Genomic DNA, 16,857 nt, shown 5'->3' on the forward strand with positions numbered 1-16,857 from the left:
GACCATGTATAGCCTGGTGTGTTAGGGTTCTTATAGCGAAAGGTATCATTAAGTTTAAAATCCTTGATGAGGTTATTCAACATTTCTGAACTTGAGTCAAGCCTGACCGTAGCAACGGTCATTCTGTCCTTTTTGTCCATAAGACAATTGAAGTCCCCGCCCAGGATCACATCGCTTCCACACACAAGAAGCGGCTGTATTTCTTTAAGAACCTCTAGGCGTTCATTTAGATCAGGTGGACAGTAAACATTGATTATTCTAAATTTTAGCTGGTGCCATTCAACGTCAATGCAAAGCAGTCTTCCACCAATCACTCGTTTGACCCTTTGTATGCAGAAATCTTTACCTTTGAATAAAACCACAACCCCTGACGCTCTGTTCTTGTTGTCCCCTGACCATACAGATTGGCCAAAAGTCCATCTTTGTTCAAATGTCTTGTAATCGTCTCTGTATGGTATATTACATTCTTGGAGTAGAAAGATGTCATGTTTTTCACTATTTAAAAAGGTGAAAGCCGTCAGGCACTTCACAGGGTCATTAAGGCCTCTAGTGTTCAGGGATGAGATGGAGAGGACAGGCATCAGGATAGTGAGTGGGGGGGGGGGGGGGGGCAAAAACTATATTTGGTCTTTCCTGATCTTTTTTGGTCGTTTGGGTCTAGCTAGAGGCTCCGGATTGTGGGTTTCCCTGATGTGCGTGACAGCAGTAAAGGCCTCCACCTGCTCGTCTTCGAGAAAGGAGGGTTTTTTTTCAGGGGACGATGACCATTTTGTTCCGGGATACGTGGAAATCGTCAGGAGGGATGGCTCACCTGATGATGAAGAATTAATCTGACGTTTCTTGGAATGTGCTGATTGGTCGGGTGGGCTTTCAAACAATGGTATAGCCGGAGGAGTTTCTAGTGCTTCCAACAGCGGGTTCCCCCTCTCAGCGGGCATTTCGGGATCCGTTATATCAGGAATGTTAGCCAGCAGGAATTCTAACATGTCACCTGCTTCCTGGAGAGTTGCCGGAGATTTCCTTCGCTGGATGCCCTGTTCTGGCCTGGGGGTGGATTCCGCTTGCTGTGCAGGCCGGTGGTCGATCGCTGGGGCAAGGGTGGCGTCGATGGCAGTGGACCCTACATAATCATCCGGTATGGGGTCTGCAGCCCCGTCCAATATTGGTTCATTATCTGGGGCTGCATCCGGTTCTTGGGGAACGAGCAGCACCTGGTGTATTGGTTGGTCCTCGTTAAGACCTTGGTTCATCGGGAAGTTGTTGGTGATAGTGTTGAGCTTCACTCGGTTGGAGTAGGCTTTGGGACAGTCCCTGAATCTGTGGCTGGTTGAAGAACACAAGCTGCATTCTAGTGGGGTTGTGCACTGGTCTGTGTTGTGGTCTGATGCTTTGCACCTTTTGCAGTTGTTGCTTGGACAGGCGGCCGCAAGATGGTCCAGGCTTCCACACCTCCTGCACTGCTTGGGTTGGCCAGGGTAGAAAGCAGAGCCACGGAATGCTCCCAGCTGGATCGTGTTGGGGATGTGTTGGACTGCTCCCTCAGCCCGTCGTAGACGCACCTGGAAGCGTCTGGTTCCTGTTTTTACTCCATCGATGTCGGTAACCTCCATTCCATTGGTGACATCGCAAAACCTCGATAACCAGGTCCACACGTCTTGATTTCTAACTTTTTCAGAAAGGATAATCACGTGGACTGTCTTTACATCTCTTTCTGCCAGTGGTATCATTGTGATCTTCTTGAAGCTCGGTGCTGATCTCTTCTTCTCATCAAATCGTTGCATACAAAGGTCAAAGTTCTGCACTGTTGTGAAGACAACTTCATATATCTTCTTACCCGGGAAGGCAAAAACGTAATCCAGTTCGTTGGTCGAAAACTGAAGGTCTTTCTGGAGAATTTGTCGACTGAACTGAAACCGGTCCATTTCGAGGTCTTCTAGGAGGTTGAATCTCACTGCATTCCTTCGATTCTGTTGGGCGGCCATGGCAACTGCCGGAGGAGTTGATGAAGCCATGGCCGGCTTAGCTAGACTGCTTGTTCTGTCCGCAATTCACTGTGTCCCATACAACGCTCGACTACAGACTTGCTAGCGAACCACCTTCTTGATCATGGTATCTCCCTTGCCAGGTAAGTATGAGTTGTAAACGTTCAGGTGGGCTGAACGATGCCCACGCGAGTTCCCCAGGAGAACGGTTGCAAAGCATTCGGAGATGTCTAGACTTTAATAAACACTGTAGACCACCGGTCACACGATGACAGGCGAATCTGAAATCAGCGTGATGGAAGCATAACGAAAGGAAACCTGGAGGTCCGAGTTATCGACACGCCACAGAAAGAATCCTTTTTTCTTTTTAAACAACAGAATAGTGGTGGCGAGATGATGCCTCATGAAACGTCAAAGCCTCGCAGCCAGGTGAACCATCAAAGTGGTTCGACCTCGAAGCTTCAAATGAGTACGCTAGGGACAAGGAATGAAATTATGATGAAAGAAAGAGTTTCCTGTGATGATGTGATGTTTGCTTCGTACAACATCAAAACGTTTAAGAATTAAAGTCATTTCAGTGATACGTGTGAGTGTGCCGTTCATAAATATCTCCCGAGCTCATGGTAGAGAACAAATCATTTGACAAAGGTTTTAAGTCATCCCGGGCAAAATAGATTGTCTTATAACTACAGTAGCCTACTAATAATTGTAATAATAGAACTGTACGATGTCTGAGAACGAGTGTGATTAATTACATAGCCATAAAAGTGATCTTGGAACTGGGTAGGGTCTTCTTTTTGTAGAAATGTGCCAATTGTGAACCCATATCGCGGAACAGCCCGAGATGAAGCCTCGAACGTCACGCGCCACGTCATTTCGCCTATGTGATACGGAGCTTCGCTGGGGGAGGAGCCGAGGTACTCGACACACGCCCCGATGCCTCGACGCAAACCATAACATCACTACAACAGAATATCGTTGGAGTAATTGTAAACAGTGCGTTTGTGAATTGTAAATGACACTTTATTGTCTACAGGCGGACGGGTGTACTCTCAGGAGGAGTTTAGTTTTGTTTTTCACAGTGAGAGAGGGGTGCACCGGTCCTGGAGTTACTGCAATACCAAGTCGATGCGTGGAGTGGACGGAGCAAGCCCCTTTTCCATCTCCCAGTTCGAAAAATCAATTTAATATATGGTCCCCGGGTAGGGGACGTATCAGATATTAAACTGATAAGAACAGATACTACACTTGATCTTAGCCAAAAGGCCGAGAAGCGATGCACACACATGCTCAGACCAAGAGGCTAGCTTCCCAGACACGTCGCTCCACTTGGCGGTTTAACAGACAACGACGAAACAAAAAAAAGACCAAGCAATCTGTGTGCGTGTTTGTGTGTCTGTGAAAGCTGGAGAAATAAACCGAGGTCGCTACATCTCTTTGCTGCTGCCTGCTGGCAGTCTCACTATTCCGTCTGCATGTTTCACAAATAGAGTTTGGAGCAGTGGAGGCTTATGAGACTACAGGTGAAGCAGTGAGTGAACGAAATGTTGAATGTATTTTCTTTCTTTATTTATTATTTATTATGTTACCTTTTTAAATTAGACCAGTACGTGAGGGCACTGAATTTCGTTGTACTTCTGTCCAATGACAAATAAATATATATCTATAACACCCGGAACTCTATTGCAGCCAATGAGCTCGAGTTGAAAAAGAAAATAGCTTACAGCACGTGGTATTCCCCGGTGAAGCAGTCAACGGAGGATTCACTCAGGTACATTTTATCCCCTGCATAGTTTGCTAGTTAATAATTAGACATTTTTTTCTTTACGGTTTGTATTAAGCTGTTTCGATTTTGTAGAAAGAGAAAAGATTTCGACCGTGTCATAACGTGGTCGTTGTGTATAAAGGGAAGACGTAGAGGTTACGTTTTTAGCTGCTGGGTAGACTTTAGTCAACCTATCGCCGTTTTGTCGGTGAGCAACCATATTACCCGTGGGAAGTCTCGTTTTAATCGTGGCAATCTAAGCTTTCCAACGGTGTATGGCATTACTATATTCACCCAAGGGTTGTTGAAATAATAAGCTGATTAATGTGTGTTTTGTGACGATAGCTAGGCGCGGCTAACGACACTGTTTACAATAGTAAGGGCTACGTCGCATACCTGCAAACTTGTTGCTTTTCGGCGACAATCAACGTTTTCTTGGTCAATTTGATGTGGATATGTGTTAATATGGGTAAATGTGACTGTTGAGACAACAGCTGATGCGAGAGTAATTGTAACATGAAGCAATTTGGCGACCGTGTTAATCTCTTGACAATCTGGCGAGCTTGTTGTCCTAGGCTAATACACCAACAGCAGATTTCTGTATAATAAAGGGCTACATATTGTCAATCTAAATGATCTGCTTTTAGTTTTACTCATTTATTCATGTTTTACAGTACCAGATGGAACATGCCTACACATCAGTGCACCGTGTGCGACAAGACATTCGGTGAAAAGTCCAACCTGGCGAGTCATCTGAAGATCCATGCAGACGCCAGGGAGACCTTTACCTGTGATGTCTGCGGGAAGAGCTTGGCCACTAAACCATCGCTGGTCAGCCATCAACAGCTACACCAGTACCCCAACATAATTTTGTACCGGCTAGGAGAGGCCAGGCTGTACTGTACAGAGGCAGCAAGGTCTGTGGCAGAGGCCCGCAGCAGCACTGTTGTTGACCCTAAATGGCTGGATCTCAAGACAGCAGAGACCTTTGGAAAGGTCAGCTGGTCATCACGTTCGGGAAGCACGCCGGTCAGACCTTCAGGTGGCTTGTGGAGAATGATGTCGGCTGGCTGGTGTGGCTGCTGTTCCAGTACTGCCAGCAGGGAGAGCAGAACGAGCTGCTGAAGTGGCAGAAGGAGCGACTGCTCCGCCAGACCGGCCTCAGGTCCAGTACCGGCACATCCATCACCAGGCTGGAAAGAGACGTATTGAGAAGCGGAGCTAAGACGTCATATCAATACTGATCACATGTGTATTTTATACTTAGCTCTGCTTCGTGGTGAGAAGCGGAAGCGGAGCTAAGTTGTCATAAGCACTTTGTTTCACCTGTTGGCTGTGGAAAGCAAATAGCACACACGTCATATCAATACTGATCACATGTGTATTTTATATTTCCAGATTATTTGTTGATGAGCCTGTGACTCCAGCGAACCGGCCCGTTCAGCCCACTGGGTTTGTCGTCCTCCACCCGCTGAAGCCTGCTGCGCTCACCCCCATTCTGCCGAGGCCTCCTGCGCCCACCCACCTCCAGCCGAGGCCACCTGCTGCGTTGACCTACGGCCCACCCCCTGTGTCGGCAGCACCCATACTGCTGGTCCTCCCCGCACAGCCACAGGCCCCCTCCGTCCTGTTTCGTGGGCCATCCTGCAGCCAGAGCCTTGTCCCTCCTGCACCAACAGTGAAGACATTCATGCCTAACAAGTCCTCAAGGCCATGTGGGGCTTGCCACATGCCAAACTGTGGTGGACAGTGGAAGAGGTACAACCCTTTCAAGGACAAAGTGGCTGGAAGCATGCAGAAAATGTTTTCCTACTGTCCATCCACTAGGAAGTCCACTACCCCTGGCTTTTACAATGTGGTGTATGACAACTTTGAACACTTTAAGAGTGTCGTGGATGCAGAGTTGGACAGGAGGACTGTGTAAATACCTGGAAATGCGTGTGTGTATGTGTGTGTGTGTGTGTGTGTGTGTGTGTGTGAATAACTTACCTCTGTGATGCCACTGTTCCTGTGCCATCTGTAAGAGAGAGAAAGAGGCTTGTTTGTGTGTGTTTGTCTTTGTCTTTGTGTGTGTTTTTTTAAAGTGCTTCATTAAGCACTATCTATTTATTTATATCGTTCAAAAAAAAGGCACTTTGCAGATTTACTTGAAGTTCTTTTGTTCGCTTTTTATTTATTATTATTTATATTGCTGTTAAAATTAACTTTGTAGTATCCATTCTGCTCTATGTTCAATATCGAGGCCAATCTTTTAAACCATAATCAGTTCCAATCTAACACAATCAGTTTACATACCCTTTAGTGGTTGTTCATGTTCAGATAATCTGTGTTTTTGTCATGCATGTTGTTTGTCTTTGTCAGCTTCATGTCTTTGTGATGTTTGTATGTATTTGTCTGCTTCAGTTTTAACAAAAGTTTGCTCAAGAAAACACAAAAGGGAGGAACAGCTTGAGCCTTTATTTGTTGATTGGTCACCCGAGTCTATGGATAATCATGTTCATTATTGCACTTTAGCCTGTACAAGCCAATTGTTGATTTGTATCTTAAGTACAAGTGTGTGTGTGTGTGTGTGTGTGTGTGTGTGTGTTCTTTAATTGTTGAGTGTTTTTTATTATTATTAATGTTATTTATATGTGCCTGTCCTTGTGATGTGTGTATGTCTGTCAGCTCCATGTTTAACTAAATGTTTGCAAATGGTAGTACATGTTTGTCTCTCGTCTCATGCTCTCGTGTTCTCGCCTGTAGATCTGTACCTAGTCGTGGTGGGCGAGCTTTTAACTAAAATGATCTTGTTTATTTGTGTTTATATGGATTGCCTTTTCAATGAAACACATTCTGGTTGAAAAATAAAAGTTGTAAAAGTATTTTGGAGTCTCAGTGTGCTTGGGTTTCAGAAGGGGTGGGGTATTGGAAAAAAAAACACACCAAAGAAATTAGAAGTCCTTGTGTCTTCACTCCCGCAACCAGAGGTGTGAATACACCCCCACTGTGATGGCTGCACTCCCTGTGTGGTCAAAACAATGAGTTCTGTGAATGGCTCTTATTATTTTTCTTAATTCAGCCCAAAAATGTAACAATTTAACACTTTTCCACTTGATTGTATGAATCTCATCAGCTACATCCACTCAAAGTATGAAAATAATAAACAAAACATCCAGCAGACTAGTGGATTTTGATAATCTAGGCCTTGCACATGACATTTCTGAAAATAAAACCACCCACCATTGGCCACCAGATGGAGCCGTCCGTTTTGATCCTCGATCCTTTTGGATCGATCCCAGTGTTGAGGGATAGGGACTTTGGGGGGTCATGAGCCATTCCCAGGCGGTCACCCATCCAAGTACTAACCAGGCCGGACCCTGCTTAGCCTCCGAGATCAGACGAGATCGGGCGTGCTCAGGGTGGTATCATTCATAGCTATTATTTCTTTAGAACAACATGATCAGGGGAGAGCGCGAACGCAGTCCCCCACTACCAGAAATTATGCAATCGAGATTCCCACATTTGGGGAATTCGCACGGGTCAGCAACAGCCTCAGTGCAATGGCTGAGCCTCGCTATGGGTGAACCACCTTCTTGATCATGGTATCTCCCTTGCCAGGTAAGTATGAGTTGTACACGTTCAGGTGGGCTGAACGATGCCCACGCGTGTTCCCCAGGAGAACGGTTGCAAAGCATTCGGAGATGTCTAGACTTTAATAAACACTGTAGACCACCGGTCACACGATGACAGGCGAATCTGAAATCAGCGTGATGGAAGCATAACGAAAGGAAACCTGGAGGTCCGAGTTATCGACACGCCACAGAAAGAATCCTTTTTTCTTTCTTAAACAACAGAATAGTGGTGGCGAGATGATGCCTCATGAAACGTCAAAGCCTCGCAGCCAGGTGAACCATCAAAGTGGTTCGACCTCGAAGCTTCAAATGAGTACGCTAGGGACAAGGAATGAAATTATGATGAAAGAAAGAGTTTCCTGTGATGATGTGATGTTTGCTTCGTACAACATCAAAACGTTTAAGAATTAAAGTCATTTCAGTGATACGTGTGAGTGTGCCGTTCATAAATATCTCCCGAGCTCATGGTAGAGAACAAATCATTTGACAAAGGTTTTAAGTCATCCCGGGCAAAATAGATTGTCTTATAACTACAGTAGCCTACTAATAATTGTAATAATAGAACTGCATGATGTCTGAGAACGAGTGTGATTAATTACATAGCCATAAAAGTGATCTTGGAACTGGGTAGGGTCTTCTTTTTGTAGAAATGTGCCAATTGTGAACCCATATCGCGGAACAGCCCGAGATGAAGCCTCGAACGTCACGCGCCACGTCATTTCGCCTATGTGATACGGAGCTTCGCTGGGGGAGGAGCCGAGGTACTCGACACACGCCCCGATGCCTCGACGCAAACCATAACATCACTACAACAGAATATCGTTGGAGCAATTGTAAACAGTGCGTTTGTGAATTGTAAATGACACTTTATTGTCTACAGGCGGACGGGTGTACTCTCAGGAGGAGTTTAGTTTTCTTTTTCACAGTGAGAGGGGTGCACCGGTCCTGGAGTTACTGCAATACCAGGTCGATGCGTGGAGTGGACGGAGCAAGCCCCTTTTCCATCTCCCAGTTCGAAAAATCAATTTAATATATGGTCCCCGGGTAGGGGACGTATCAGATATTAAACTGATAAGAACAGATACTACACTTGATCTTAGCCAAAAGGCCGAGAAGCGATGCACACACATGCTCAGACCAAGAGGATAGCTTCCCAGACACGTCGCTCCACTTGGCGGTTTAACAGACAACGACGAAACAAAAAAAAGACCAAGCAATCTGTGTGCGTGTTTGTGTGTCTGTGAAAGCTGGAGAAATAAACCGAGGTCGCTACATCTCTTTGCTGCTGCCTGCTGGCAGTCTCACTATTCCGTCTGCATGTTTCACAAATAGAGTTTGGAGCAGTGGAGGCTTATATGAGACTACAGGTGAAGCAGTGAGTGAACGAAATGTTGAATGTATTTTCTTTCTTTATTTATTATTTATTATGTTACCTTTTTAAATTAGACCAGTACGTGAGTGCACTGAATTTCGTTGTACTTCTGTCCAATGACAAATAATATATATCTATAACACCCGGAACTCTATAGAGTGGCGAAGTCACGCCCCTTCCGGTAGGGCTCATGGGACCTATGAGATCGAAAAATATGAATGGGTGTCAATGGAGAGAAAATAATTATTTTCTGGTCCCGGTCTTTATATGCCCTGGATTACACATATGTTGTTTGTGGATTTAAAGGATAATTTTTCATGCAAAGAGTTCGACCGTTTTTTGTGCAATTGTTCAGATAAAGGCTGTAGAGAAAACACAACGAGAAAGACTACACGGCTCGTATGTGACGTCACGCTCCCTGCGACTGGCGTGGTGGAGAAGACCGACAATCTTCCCATCGGCATAACTGAAACTCTGCACGTGCCCCGATTTATAATGGTTTTCACCTCTTTCGATGCTTTTATCCTCCCCTTGGAAAAAGCGGTGAAGTGGGGCAGAGAGATCCAATATCATCCGACTGCAGACACAAATGGGCGTTCCCGTGTCGTGGGCGTTCTCGTTCACGCAGACTAAAACGCCCCCCCCGGCGTTCTCGTGTGATGGGCGTTTTCGTCTACGCAGGCTGGAACGCCCCGTTCTTCTTCGTCGATCTAGTAGCATTGGCAGCATAGGACTGACGTTAGCGCACCCTTCTTTTTCGATCTCGTAATACGGGTACGTTAGCCAGCTAGGCCTACAGAATGTTAGCTTACTTTTATGTGTCGAATCTCGGCCCAAACTTCATTCCCCCTCATTACAGGGAGGGAGGCTCCATGATCTCATGTTCATTATCTTCTGGGTTAGTATAGGTAGTGTATTAGGTATAAGTGAGATGTTTGGTATAGTTTAAGAATATGCCCAAATTAAATAATTAATAGAAAATAACACTTGGGACATTATGCAGTTCAAATCCAGTTACCAGACACTATGAAGGCTCAAACAGTAGGCCATTTGACTCCAAGTGTTCACTTACTTTTCCCACTGAATGTTTTCAATAAAGACAAAATACAGTAATTGCTCTGTAACAATTAACCTTACAACATACATCGTAGGCACAAATGTATGTTACATACATCGTATAGCATTTGTCACAAAAACAAAAAAGAAAGGAGTAATAAATACCAGCATTTCTGGGCAGATACATTTACTACAGTAGTATGTACATTTACAAATGAAAGGGATTGCAAAAAAAGACGTCCCAAATAAAACGAAAAAGGAGTAATAAAAGAACATTATGCTAGGCAGACATCTTTTATGACAAACCTGCCATATGCAACGTGCCTCAGTACCAGGGGTGCGCTAGGCCAATTCTTCTTTTTTGAGAAGCCTTTGAGGCGTAGCGCAAGGCCACTGACACAGCCTGCATTGTTGTGCATCTTTCTAACCGTTATGTATGTGAGATTGTCTTTATTAAGCTTAATGTCCCCTGCCAAACTGTCATTTATATATATGGAATGATGGAGAGGCTTGATAAGTTCTCGGAATGTGTTTGAAACCCTGTTGAACACGCCAAGCATCGCCATGTCCAGTCTCAGCGTCTCTTGTACAATTTGCTGAAGGACTTCGGGTGGTAAGAATGGCCTGTCCTCTGTTGTGCCAGATTGGAGCGTGTGGCTGAGATGGGGAGATGGAGAGGGTGAGCTTGGTGTGCCAGCTAGTCCTGCAGGGCTAGAGAGAGCGAGAGAGCCGAAAAAGAGTGAAGGAGAGCGAGAGAGAGGGAGAGAAACAGGGATTATAATCAACCTTCAATCACACAAGCCCAGACCAACACTACCCACACCATTAAACAAAAAGGCAATCACTGATCGATCAAAAGTCTGAGAAAGAGCAAGAGAGAATATACGTAAATAGAAAAGTATGGACATAGTATGTAATACCTTTCACTGCTTAGTGATTGGAAGGTGTGACTGAGATGGGAGATGGAGAGGGTGAGAAGGAGCCAGCTAGTTCTGCAGGGCTAGCCTAGAGACGGAGAGACAAGTGTATTGGCTAGTGATCTTCGTGAGCACCAAAAATAAGTAAATAGCAACATGGACACAGTATATAAACCTTTCAAGCATAAAGGTCTCCAACAGCTGTCAAACCACCACCTCCTGATAGAGAGCATGTCCCCCTGAAAAGTAAAATTATGCTTTAAATGACTTCATAGCCCAATACAAATCCATGTTACAGTACTGTTTAGCAGTGTACTATGGCAGTGTAAATTATTGTGAAGATGTAGCCATCTCCTCCCGTAAGTGCAGTACCTGAAGACAAAGTAATGTGTATGACCTATGATGCATGTTAATTGTAGCCTCCAGTAAGGATGACTAAATTATTAAAAGCCTTATATTTCATGCTACACATCTGATTGAGATTAGAAAGAACTCACCTCACTGAAATCATATTGCTTTTGAGGGTAGAATACATTGCGTACTGAAATGAACATGCAAATGAGTTAGTTGTTTTGCAAACTAGTCATAATTTCTGAAAATAATGCATCTCACCATCAGCATAAACACCCCACAGCTGTTGCTCTGATACTGGTGAGGTGCGTCCTGTGGTGGTAAAAGGGGAATGTGATTTGTCAATGATTCTTATTAGTATATAATGCCTATAAACTATAAAGTGATATCCACCCTCATTTTGTAGCTACATACAAAAGTGCACAATGCACTTTCAACAAGCATTTAGCAGCAACCAGGGCCCATGAGCGTCACATAGGAACACTTCATTAAATCATAATAAACAATCTAGAGGCCTGCCTGTCTACCAGTGAATGCTACTCTACGAGATGCAATGAATCGTGCGCCAGCCACACGTTTTACCTCGTCAGCCAAGTAAAGTCCCTTCCATGGTCCATTGGACAAAGCATGTGCCAGGGTACTGAAAAGGTTTGGAAGACGTGTAAGTTGCAATTCATATGCATCATCATCAACACGCATTCAGTACACACTACGCTTCGATTTCACCCAAGGGTGAATTAAAAGTACATGTTTTCCTAAACGTTGGTCATCAAGGAGGTAATAAAGTAACTGAGGGCACATCTGTCATCTGTTTTTCAGAGTGCTAACGATCTTTATTCATTAATTGCGCCGCGACCGAACTGACAGAATTCTCTGATGTGCCATGCATGTAAACATACTAGTTAGTTTAGACGTACTAGTACGTTTACATGCACAGTTTAATCCGATGCGTGTGTCACCACACCGAAGCAGAGTGGCCGCGATTTCATGCCTCTTACCATGCCAGCTGACACCTTAACATCCAACTTAACAATGTACTTTGGTAATGTTAACCTCACAGTAAAATAATCGGCAAAGCCTTCGCTGCAAACTTTACCCTCTACCTACAAACCGTCTTAAACGTTGCTGATTTCTGGCTATTATATGCTACGTTTATGGACGATAGCATAGCATTCGCTGCCACCGAACCATGCTTGTCACGAGTATTTATATCCGATTCGAATTCGGATACAACGATACCACAGCTTATCAGTGATTTAAATGAGAATACTTCACAGCCAATGTTGTCAATTAAACAATATCATACTTACTGACATAATCTCTGATCATAACCCTTTCGTTTTTCTGGAAAGTTACTACGAGGTAAAACCGCCAAAAAAGGAAGGGTAGCATACCCAGCATGCCTTGCGAAACTCACTCACCTCTTCTTGAGTGATCGATGAAACCATAGGATGAAACGCTACAGGAACGCCTGATGGGAGTTTTTGTGTCATGACGGGAACGCCCGATGGGCGTTTTTGTGTCATGACGGGAACGCCCAAGCCTGCAGCTGGACCCTTCTCGAGAGATCGCCATCTCTGTGCCGAGTTCCAAGGGCGGGTGTGGTGACGTATATCATATCCGTCGAGAGCAGCGAAGAGCTGTAGTTCACAAAGCGGCCTCACATAAAACCTAAAATTATCAAACTTCTTCACGAACATTTTTAGTTTTCTTTGCATGAAAAATTATCATTTAAATCCACAAACAACATATGTGTAATCCAGGGCATATAAAGACTGGGACCAGAAAATAATTATTTTCTCTCCATTGACTCCCATTCATATTTTTCGATCTCATAGGTCCCATGAGCCCTATCGGAAGGGGCGTGACTTCGCCACTCTATTGCAGCACCCGGAACTCTATACGAGGAAGTCAGAGAAACCTCACAAGCTCAGAGTATGGATACAGTCAGCGGCAGTGTGAAATTGTGTTCAGTGTAAAAATCATAGTAGGCCTAATGTTCGGTAGGGTATTGTTAGGTTTTAGGGTTAGGGTATGGTTGGGCTTAGAGTAGAGTTTCCTAGGATCATGCCAGGCTGTCAAGCTCGAGTTGAAAAAGAAAATAGCTTACAGCACGTGGTATTCCCCGGTGAAGCAGTCAACGGAGGATTCACTCAGGTACATTTTATCCCCTGCATCGTTTGCTAGTTAATAATTAGACTTTTTTTTTTACGGTTTGTATTAAGCTGTTTCGATTTTGTAGAAAGAGAAAAGATTTCGACCGTGTCATAACACGGTCGTTGTGTATAAAGGGAAGACGTAGAGGTTACGTTTTTAGCTGCTGGGTAGACTTTAGTCAACCTATCGCCGTTTTGTCGGTGAGCAACCATATTACCCGTGGGAAGTAATTGTAATTGTAACATGAAGCAATTTGGCGACCGTGTTAATCTCTTGACAATCTGGCGAGCTTGTTGTCCTAGGCTAATACACCAACAGCAGATTTCTGTATAATAAAGGGCTACATATTGTCAATCTAAATGATCTGCTTTTAGTTTTACTCATTTATTCATGTTTTACAGTACCAGATGGAACATGCCTACACATCAGTGCACCGTGTGCGACAAGACATTCGGTGAAAAGTCCAACCTGGCGAGTCATCTGAAGATCCATGCAGACGCCAGGGAGACCTTTACCTGTGATGTCTGCGGGAAGAGCTTGGCCACTAAACCATCGCTGGTCAGCCATCAACAGCTACACCAGTACCCCAACATCATTTTGTACCGGCTAGGAGAGGCCAGGCTGTACTGTACAGAGGCAGCAAGGTCTGTGGCAGAGGCCCGCAGCAGCACTGTTGTTGACCCTAAATGGCTGGATCTCAAGACAGCAGAGACCTTTGGAAAGGTTGTGGTAGAAATTAGTGAGTATACTCTATGATAAACCATGATTATTAATAGGTTTTATATTTTAAATAGTGGAAAGCATTGTGTTTGCAGAATCTGGATTCAGAACAGATGGTGCACAGGAATGTATAGGGAACTGGGGGGAAGCTAAGTTGGTCCCAGCCCTTTCAGCCTTGGGTCAAGCTAAAGTTGACCTCAGCCTTTTTAGCCTTGGGTCATCTTGGCTAATGAGGTTGATCCATGCAGACCACTGAACTGGGCAGTTGATAACATGCTGTGACGAAGATTGACGGGCGGAAACCCCATTGTGACTCCATTGTGACTCCATTGTAAACAAAGAAATTCCTATACGTGTATAAGTGAGGCTGCAGCCCGATGTGGGGCCAGTGACTTTGCAAACCCACTCAGGCTGTTGTCGTTGTTGTTCTGCTGCACGATAAAGTCTTTTGTCAATTCTTGCTCCGGACCCCTCGTTTTCATTTTACTCTCTCTCTTGAATTAGTCTAAGTGTTTTATATCTCGGTTAATCTTCAATATATTGGCGTCGCGACCAGGACTGGAAAGAGACAGCCCAACTGCCGGGCTGCAAGGCGGGGCGCGGACGAATCACACAACCAAGCGCACAAAACTATTCCCGGTAAGTTGGCTTACCACTAATTTAATGGTTGGTTGATCTGTTTTTGCCCCGTCTGAACGCTTGGTGAACGGGTTAAAGTGTCTCTTCAGTCAAACGAACCTAAAAGAGAGAGAGAGCGAGAGACGGGAGCTCCGGAAGAGATTGACGTGCGCGCGCACATAAGCCCTAGGTGCTGTGGTTCTAAATGACCAAGACGCTTTGTGGTTTCCTATTTTTGATACGAGTTGTTGTTATTTTAAGTTTTGAGGTTTTGGTCAAATAGACCTATTATAAAGTCCTGTGGCTGTATTCTAGAGGATCGAATTAGTGGGAAAGTTCCAATAGGACAGTAACAGGTCCGCAGGTCGATTGAAGTGCCTGTTGGATGTTTGAGAGAATCACAGAGAGTCGAGTTGGAATTCATTGCCGTTGATGAATTCATTTTTATTTTAGAGGTCTGCTTGGGATGTTGACTGGTGAATTTCTAGTTCCGATATTGGCATTTTTGAGAAAGCAGATTCTCGCACTTTTGAATAGATAAGTTTCTTGTCTGTTGGAATTCATTGCCGTTGATGAATTCATTTTTATTTTAGAGGTTTGCTTGGGATGTCGACTGGTGAATTTCTAGTTCCAATGTTGGCATTTTTGAGAAAGCAGATTCTCGCACTTTTGAATAGATAAGGTTCTTGGTTGGAGCACCGTTTGAGTTGGTATTTTGAGAAGTTTCTTGTCTGTTTTTGATCTGGTCGAGTGTTTATGTATTCAGCCATTGTTTTGGAAGAATAGGCTTGTTGTTTGGAGTACCATCCGACCGTTCATATTTTAACCAAAAGGCCAGTTTCTATGCTCGGTCAACTTTTTATTTGTAATTAATTACAAACAATTCGGACATTTTTCAATATAAGATAAAGAAATTGTATGAACCGGCTTATTGTCTGTATTTAAGTCGTGTTAGGATTAAGTTACCTCGGAGGTTTTTACGACCCGGTTCATTTTTGTTGTTGTTGATTCTGTCATAAATAAATTAGGCGGACAGAGAATAGTTAATTTGTTTAAAGTAGTTGATAATCATAAATAAATTAGATGGATAGAGAATAGTTAATTTGTTGAAGTATTGAATAAATGTGTAAATCTTCTTTGACATCACCGCGCTGACTAACTGCACGTGCACGAGCAATCACACAGGGGACGAGCAGGAGCCTGCAAAGCAGGGAGGGAGACGAGCGCCGGGGGGAGTTCACGTTTGTAGCTTAGAGATAGTAAAGTATTTAAACTAACTAGTAGAATAAACTCAAATAAATTGTATTAATAAATAGTGTATTTCAGAAAAAATAAATAAGGTAATAAAGTAATAACTAAAAATGGCACCAACAGCGGTAGAAGTTTTGAGCAGAGACAATCCACTCCTCAGAAATGAGATCAAACGAATTTCTGAGAAGTGGGAGAAGCGGACAGTTAAATCAGGTACAATTTGGCCCGCGGGAGGGACTTTTGATCCAACAATGTGTAGAGACATGGAGGTAGTAATAAGGAACTACAAACCTAACAGAAGTGGTAAAAAGGCCTTGGAGAAGAGAGACAGGGAGAAGTTAGTGTTAGCTTTGTTCGAAGAGGAGGGAGAGAGGTGGCGTGCAATACAACGAGTGGCCAGGAAAATAATCACAAAGAAAGAAGAGGCTCAACCTTTGCCTCTGAAGCTTGAGCCACCGCCGTACAAAGAAACTAAGATGTATCCAATGTTAACAGGCAACTTAGAAGTTAAAGGGGAAGTCACACTAGATGAAGGAGATAATAAATGTAACACACAGGGGAGGAGGGGCGCACCCATACACATGGACTGTTATGAGGGGATTAGGGAACCAAGGGAAGAGTGTAGAAATGCTGAAATTAATTCCTGTGAGGATGAAGGTGAGGACGAGGATGGGGCAAGTGGTGTTGACGAAAGTAATGAAGATGTGAAAGATGGCTATGAGCAGGTTTGCGAGGGGCCTTCTCCGGGAAAGATAAAGAGAGGAAAGAGGGCAGTAAATTGGACAAAGACTCAGAGGAAGCTAAGAGACAGTAATGACTCAATGGGGGAGGGGCGTAGTTGGAGCCCAGCGGCAGAGGAGCCTGGTTGCAGTACATCATTACCAAGCCTCACACCACTCGAGTTAGATGAGAAACTAAGGAAATCACAAAGAGGAAAAAAGGCACCCAACACCGTCACAGGAATTTTTCCTATTTTAGTCAAAGGACAACATGTCTACTATCATCCGTGGGGCACACAGGACTTGGAGGGAGTCATTGCTAAACTCCCAAACAT

General features: G+C 44.2%; 1 long non-coding RNA gene and 3 other non-coding genes across 8 annotated transcripts; all 4 read right to left on the minus strand.

Moving 5' to 3' along the window:
- Nucleotides 1–3,069: 3,069 nt before the first annotated feature.
- On the minus strand, nt 3,070–3,260 carry LOC130378896 (U2 spliceosomal RNA). The gene has a single exon (XR_008894988.1). It is a non-coding gene; the product is annotated as a U2 spliceosomal RNA (small nuclear RNA).
- Nucleotides 3,261–7,190: 3,930 nt separating this feature from the next.
- Nucleotides 7,191–7,355, minus strand: LOC130378893 (U1 spliceosomal RNA). The gene has a single exon (XR_008894986.1). It is a non-coding gene; the product is annotated as a U1 spliceosomal RNA (small nuclear RNA).
- Nucleotides 7,356–8,290: 935 nt separating this feature from the next.
- LOC130378895 (U2 spliceosomal RNA) lies at nt 8,291–8,481 on the minus strand. The gene has a single exon (XR_008894987.1). It is a non-coding gene; the product is annotated as a U2 spliceosomal RNA (small nuclear RNA).
- Nucleotides 8,482–9,959: 1,478 nt separating this feature from the next.
- LOC130378889 (uncharacterized) lies at nt 9,960–12,471 on the minus strand. Of its 5 annotated transcripts, none has more exons than XR_008894982.1 (5): nt 12,368–12,471; nt 11,640–11,697; nt 11,319–11,369; nt 10,882–11,247; nt 10,747–10,794 (listed from the first exon to the last, which is right to left on the minus strand). It is a non-coding gene; the product is annotated as an uncharacterized LOC130378889 (long non-coding RNA). The 5 variants fall into 5 exon arrangements; XR_008894980.1 differs by lacking the exon at nt 12,368–12,471 and having other exon boundaries at nt 10,882–10,945; nt 11,204–11,247; nt 11,640–11,817; XR_008894981.1 differs by lacking the exons at nt 10,747–10,794; nt 12,368–12,471 and adding an exon at nt 9,960–10,500 and having other exon boundaries at nt 11,640–11,817.
- Between the last annotated feature and the right edge of the window lie 4,386 nt (nt 12,472–16,857).

This window comes from Gadus chalcogrammus, unplaced genomic scaffold (genome assembly GCF_026213295.1).
Source record: "Gadus chalcogrammus isolate NIFS_2021 unplaced genomic scaffold, NIFS_Gcha_1.0 GACHA112, whole genome shotgun sequence".
Taxonomy (NCBI): Eukaryota; Metazoa; Chordata; class Actinopteri; order Gadiformes; family Gadidae; genus Gadus; species Gadus chalcogrammus.